General features: G+C 31.6%; 1 long non-coding RNA gene across 1 annotated transcript; it reads left to right on the top strand.

The window, feature by feature from the left end:
• Window positions 1-652: 652 nt before the first annotated feature.
• On the top strand, window positions 653-7001 carry LOC109157821. The gene is made up of 3 exons (XR_002050288.1): window positions 653-754; window positions 1323-1454; window positions 6767-7001. It is a non-coding gene; the product is annotated as an uncharacterized LOC109157821 (long non-coding RNA).
• Window positions 7002-7201: the final 200 nt, after the last annotated feature.

The raw sequence follows: 7201 nt of genomic DNA, 5'->3' as shown, positions 1-7201 counted from the left end.
ATTAAAAATGTACTTTTTGTTATGGTCCACATAACATTGTGTGGACCATGGTCCACACAATAATTTGCCGGATTAATGACACTTGTTCCATTAATTATATTAAGTATATTATAAATATGGGCTAACCATAGCCCAACCACAAACTCTAGCCTAATTATAACCCAAATATAAACTCTAGCCTATCAAAGCCCAACCCAAAACCCAAGCCAGAACAAAACACCCTAAACAACTAAACAGTTAGACCATTTTGCCGCTACCCTATCTTCTCGGCTGCGCATATCTTCTTCTCTACACTGTGTCTACTGTTTTTGGAAACTACACCATCCACACATCGCCATTATTTCTTAAGCTATCGCCTCTAGCTCGATGTCATTTTCTAGCCATCTCCATGTTCAAACATCACCTTTACAAAACTATGTAGTCCAATCGGAACTACTAACCAGTTACACCCAACAAAACCCTAAGACTACCTATTCTTTGTAAATCGATTTTGGAAATTTAACGACATACACATCTATGAACCATTCTTTTTCTATCTCGAACTGCCGTTCTACCAATCTCCTTCTCTAACCTATTCTCTATATCTTTCGATGTATTCGATTCACAAATCTAGACTAATTACACCAAAGAAAAGTGTAATCTTGTGTTCAGCGTTTTCAATTCTACTAAACACCACTCAACAGATGGATTGGAACAAATGTTCATATGTTAAATCTAAAAGAAAATCAGCAACCGCGACTACCACATCTATAAGGTAAAAACTTATACTTTACTAATTTTGAAGTTAATAATTTATATTTTTTGGTACAAAGACATCTATTATGCAATTTTACCAAAATTAGAAGCATGCATTTTTTTTTTTTTTTTGTATTTATAAAAATGAAATACTCAGCTCAAATTGATTAATTTTCGTAAAATCTTTGTTCTCTTTAATTTTCAGTTTAATAGCTGCGTTTTTATATTAGATATGTTCTATGCATGAATATTGTTGGAAATTGTGGAAAAATAGTATTAAGATTAGTGTTGCTGTACAATTCAATAATTTAGTTTGAAATTGATTAGTAATACTGAAATTGATTAATTTAGTTTTTTTGAGAGTTCTTTCCACTTCACATGCCATCAAAAGCATAATTTCAGTTTACCCTTCTGCTTAAAAAAATGAGTTCATTCCTAAAAAAGTTCAATTTAAATCATATTCACATGTTATTAAGTAATACTATTTTTAAATCATTGTATCAACCAATTTTATATACAAAACATGTCAACAAATATATTAGTAGTGTTTTGATTTTTTTAATGACCTCAATAATATTCATTTGCAGGTGTACAGGAAAGTGTTGCATTTACACTCTCTCAATACACTGACAAAAAAAGAAGAGACATAGGGAACCAAATTGGTGCAGATATAGTAGACAAATGGAAAGCAAAGAAGATGAGTATTGCAAACCAAAAAAGTAAGTTAACATTTGTTACAATTTTAATGAAGAACAACATTTATGTTTCATTTTTACCTTTGTCTTCAACATCAAGCTTTCTTTTTCCACGAATGATAGTTGAGCTAGTCAATTTTTTCATTGTTGCAATTGCTAGCTAAAAACTTTCAGAAGTTCTCTTTTGGAATGAATATATAGTGTACATGTTGCATTCTTAAATGAAGTATATATAGAGATACCAAGTAGTACACATGCTAAGAAGTCTCAATCAAACATTAGTATATAATAGTCAACACTTACCATCCACATTAAATGCTTAGGTATATGTATAGGTGTATGGGAAAAAGTATTCCTAAATGTATGTCTTGGGTATTGTGTAATTTGTACCATGACATTGTCAATTTGTTTCTCACTTCTCAAATTGCAGTCCACACTTACCATTCACATTAAATGCTTAGGTATAGGTATAGGTGTATGAGAAAAGTATTCCTACATTTATGTCTTGAGTATGTGTAATTTGTACCATCGCATTGTCAATTTGCTTCTCACTTCTCAAATTGCTATCTGTTGCCATATATATATATATATATATATATATATATATATATATATATATATATATATATATATATATATATATATATTTATAATTTTGTTGCTATAATAGGATTTGTGGAAAAATATAATTATTTGCAATATATATGCAATTGATATCGTCCTTTTTCTCAAAAATCAACCTGCTAATCTGCTTTGTCTTTTTTTTTTCCTTTTTAAAAATTATTTACCAGGGCATGTCTGAATTTGTTTGTCATTTCTCAATTCTCAGTATGATGCCACTCTTTTAAAAAAAAATGTTCATACATGATGTTTGTGAAATAATAGATTTATTTGCAATACATATGCAAGTCCTTTACCTCAAATATGAGCCTGCTAATATATGATATAACTGCTTCTTTTTTTTTTTTTTTTGGTATATTAAAGTTTGTTTAATAATATGTTAATTTGGAATAGATAAGTAATTGAAATACTTTCTATACATATATATGAACAAATACTAACAATCTAAAATCAAAGGCAAGTGATGATAAAGGAGTCTGATGCTTCATTTTTTTTAGTTGCTATAATTGAGTTTGTAAAATAACATATTTATCTGGAATACATGTGCATGGAGATCCTTTTCTTTAATGATCAGCCTGCTAATCTATTAATTTTATTTTATTTTTGCCCTTTTTGTATATGATTTACCATGGGCACTATCAATTTCTTTGTCATTTCTCAAATATTAATCTTTTGATACTTTTTTTTTAATGGGTTCCTATTATTTCACTTAAGGAATAATATATTTCTTTATAATAAATATGCAAGTGATATGCATTTACTCAAAAATCAACCTCCTAATTTGCTATACCTTTTGTAATTTCCCCTTTCTTTTTTATCTCATTTACCAGGAAACTATCAGTATGCTGCAATTTTTTTGGGCTTGCTATAATAGACTTTGTGAAATTATAGATTAATATGATTTAATTTGTTGCTATAATATGCTCTAACTGTTTTTTCCTTTTTTTTTTTTAATGATTTGGATTTCTATATTATATATTATACTTTGATTAATAATAGGTTTATTTGTAATATTTCGGTAAGCAATATATACTTATACTTGAACAGAATAAGAACCAAAACCCATTAGTGGTTGGTTTGCAATTAGAGCAACCTGTCATTACATTTAAAATAGATTAGCAACTGCAACATATGCAGTTTTACACACATTGCCTTCCAAAACACACACTACATACATTGTACTGCTTACCAGTACATTGAAACACCTGCAGTGTTCAAAAAACAAACCCATAGGCAAAAACACACTACACACAATCCACTGGCTAACAGTACATTGCAAAAAACTGTAGTTTTCTAGGCATAACCATCAGTTTGGTAGAATTTAGCACACAAAACCCACTTACCAGCTTAGTATTAGTACAACCTATTTCTAAATAAAGAAATTTCCATTACTTTGCTTGCTTCACCACAACCTCCTTAGCTTTCTTTATGCTACCAGACATACCAAACTCTTTCAGCAGAGATCTCTTAAGAGGAACACCCACATGTTCACTTTCCAAATCAACAACACCCTTATCCTTAGTTTTGTTAGAACCACCAGCAGTAACCAAATCTTTGATGATAGATCCCTTAACAGCATCAGCAACATGCTCATCCCCTAAATCTTCAGAAATGTCATCCAAACCAACAGTGATATCATCTTCCACACCATCAGAGACATCCTCCACTCCAAAAAACTCCTCTTCATCACTGCCAAACTGTTGCTGCATAAAAATAGTTCTGACCAGTCAATAACCTACTTAGAACCACTTATAAACCCAAAAATAGAATAATAAGTATACCTCAGAGTTACATCCAACATCCAAAGAACCTCCGACATGACCTGTAACTTCAGCAGAAGGGGCACCTAGAAAACCTGAGCAGTGTTGTGTAACTAATGACTCATCCCTGCAAATCCTTAGAACCGTAAAGGCAGAATAGTAGCTCTCCACCTGTTCCTTCTTCATAACAATACGGAAAACCATAGACATCCCACGCAAGCGACCAAGTTCAGGTGGAATACAATTATTTCCCTAGAAATATTGGAGAACAGATAAGGCATCAAAAACCAACCACTAAACACCCAATAAAGAAGTGAAATAGTATAGTATACCTCAGGGTACTTAGCCTTTAACTCAGCCGCTGACATACCAACAAAATCTGCACATTCACGATCCCATATAAGCATAGGGGCATCTCCAGTGTGGTCCGCCACACGGACAATCAACCTATACCTCACAATTCCTTCATGCCAAGAATTCTTACACCCACCACAGTACATCATGCCACCTTGTTCAGCAAGCTTCTTCTTGCAAGAATTAGTCTTGCAAGAAATGAAATACCAATCACTTAGGGGTCGTTTACCAAAATGGAAAAATAGAGAATTTTCTGGAAAAACAGAGAATTGGAGAGGTGGAAGAATGGAAAATGGAAAACGGAAAACTTGTTTACCAAAATTCTCTTTCCAAATTCTTATTCCATCTCCATTCTCAACTTTTCTTAAGGAATTTGGAGAAATAAAAAACCAACTTCTCCAAATGGAGAAATGGATAAGCACGCGTGAACAGTGCTTGAGGTCGTAGGATCGAATTCGCGCGAAGCCAATTTGACGCCTCTCTCTTCAGTCTTCAAATCTGACGCGTGCCTCTTCATTGCTAGCTTGTTCCTTCATTAAATTTTTTTTTTAGAGATTATTATTATTATTATTACCAACGCCACCCCCCTCTTCAAAGCCAGCTTCTTCTTCTTCTTCTTTTATTTTATTATTATTATTATTATTATTATTATTATTATTATTATTATTATTATTATTATTATTATTATTATTATTATTATTATTATTACCAACGCCACCCCCCTCTTCAAAGCCAGCTTCTTCTTCTTCTTTTATTATTATTATTATTATTATTATTATTATTATTATTATTATTATTATTACCAACGCCACCCCCCTCTTCAAAGCCAGCTTCTTCTTCTTCTTTTATTTTATTTTATTATTATTATTATTATTATTATTATTATTATTATTATTATTATTATTATTATTATTATTATTATTATTATTATTATTATTATTATTATTATTATTATTATTATTATTATTATTATCTTTGTTGTATAAATGTACAAAATTATATGGTCCATATGGGATGATTTTATTTAATGAAATTTGAAAATTAGAGAAATAAAAAACTGGAGGAATAGGGAATGAAAATTATAAAATTGGAGAAATGGAAAACTGGAAGAATGGAGAAAGAAAACTGGAAAAATGGAGAAATGGAAAACTGGAAATGGAAAAACAGAGAAATGAAGTAAACGACCCCTTATACTCTCTACGCCAACAATTCTGCCTGCAACCCAATACTCCCCCAACTGGTGCACAAAAAAAAAAAAAAAATCTAGGTCATCTCTTTTATGCTTAGAATTTATAAGTATATAGAAAACAAAAAAAAAAATTAGTAGACAAACAGAAATAATTATCAAACATTGTAGCATATTAACCTGTTTTTTTAAGTAAATATCTTCAATAGGAGTAACCAAAATATCATTAGGATGCATGCCATTAGTAGGGAAACCAACATCAAGCCTAGAACCAGATTCTATACACCTCAAAGGGGTGTAGTCACCTGTAAAGCTATTAAAAATAAAAACGTAAATACTTTCACATCCATTTTGATTTAAAAAGTTGAACAAACACCATAAAATAGAAACACACCTTTTCTTGAAGTCACAGAACTCCTTAGACGAATGAGTAAAAAATAGTTGGGTAGCATCAAAGGAGCTGCAAATACGAACCTCGCCATCAAACCAGAAAAAAATTTGCTCATTACGAGATAAGATATTATTTGAAATAGAAAGCACACCCATCATGGATTAAAACTTACTGTCCATAAACTTGGCCCTACAAAGTTGGATGAGAAGTATAACTGGATCAGATGCAGCAATTTGGAAATAAGGAGTTAGTTGATCCACATGCTCATCCCATAATGTACACTTAATCTGATTTTTACTGCATGAAAACAGAAACCAATTTAAATACCCAACAGAATTAATAATAAGATTTACATCAGCATAGCCAAGTCAAAAAAAAAAAAATTACTCATTGTCTTCAAGAACAAAGTCAATAAGCCTTGTTTGTTTTCCAGCAATCACTTTGTCTAGTGGTGTATAAATTTCAACAACTCGGTCAATCACATCTACCATAAAATAACAGCAGAATATTAGTTTTGATGGCTATGGTTGAAAACATAATCAAAGTAGCATTCCTTCATTTGAGTATTATATATGTATGCATCCAGTTAAACTCTTACCTATCAACACTTTCTCATCAACATCCTCTTCTTTGAAAGTATGTCCGGGAAACTCTTAAACCGGAACATTGTTTTAGGGAAATTCACACGCTGATATTGCTTCACAACAGTGTCATGTTTGAATTTGATCATATAACGATGTGTGCTTGTTTTATACTTGAAAAAGTTAGTGATACATAGGAAATTTCGAATACCATAGATTTTACCCTCCTTGAACATATTCTAGTATGTTGCGACAATATCCTTAGGTATGTGAAAATGAATAAAAATACCCTATATTCAAGACACAAAGAAAATATCATAAGTACTTATAAATAGTTAGCAATAGACAATAAAATTAGAAGATAGTAATCTAGGAATAGCACACCTCTTGATCATGAAACACACACTCTTGACTTCTAATTTGTTTTTGTCCTCTGTTTTCAGTGACAACATAGCTCCGCACACAACGCAATCTAATGGCCTTAGAAGTCTGTTGCGGGTGAAGCTGGGCACCAACTATGAACTGCCCAGTCATGTTGGTTTTTGAAAGCTGAAAGTTGTAATATTTTGCTTCGTTTTGTGGTAGCACAGATGAAAGAAAGTTGTAATATTTTGCTTTGCTTTGAGGCCTGAATGTGTAGCTATATATAACCAGCAAACTTAGAGTCGGACAATTGCAAAAATATTAAAATATTACCTATGCACTGCAATTTACATCACTCCCATACCCATTAGACTTAAACCACACGTTTCCTATCTAGAAACCCATTAGAATACTAACTCCACAATAGCCCACACCCCTAAACAGCAGGCCTAAAATCATACGGCAATACCAAATTAGTAAATTAAAATTTTCAAATAGGCGGGAAATTGAATGGA

Source organism: Ipomoea nil, unplaced genomic scaffold (assembly GCF_001879475.1).
Source record: "Ipomoea nil cultivar Tokyo-kokei standard unplaced genomic scaffold, Asagao_1.1 scaffold2792, whole genome shotgun sequence".
NCBI classification, from domain to species: Eukaryota; Viridiplantae; Streptophyta; class Magnoliopsida; order Solanales; family Convolvulaceae; genus Ipomoea; species Ipomoea nil.
The sequence above is the reverse complement of the archived record's forward strand: the minus strand, read 5'-3'. Positions and strand labels throughout refer to the sequence as shown.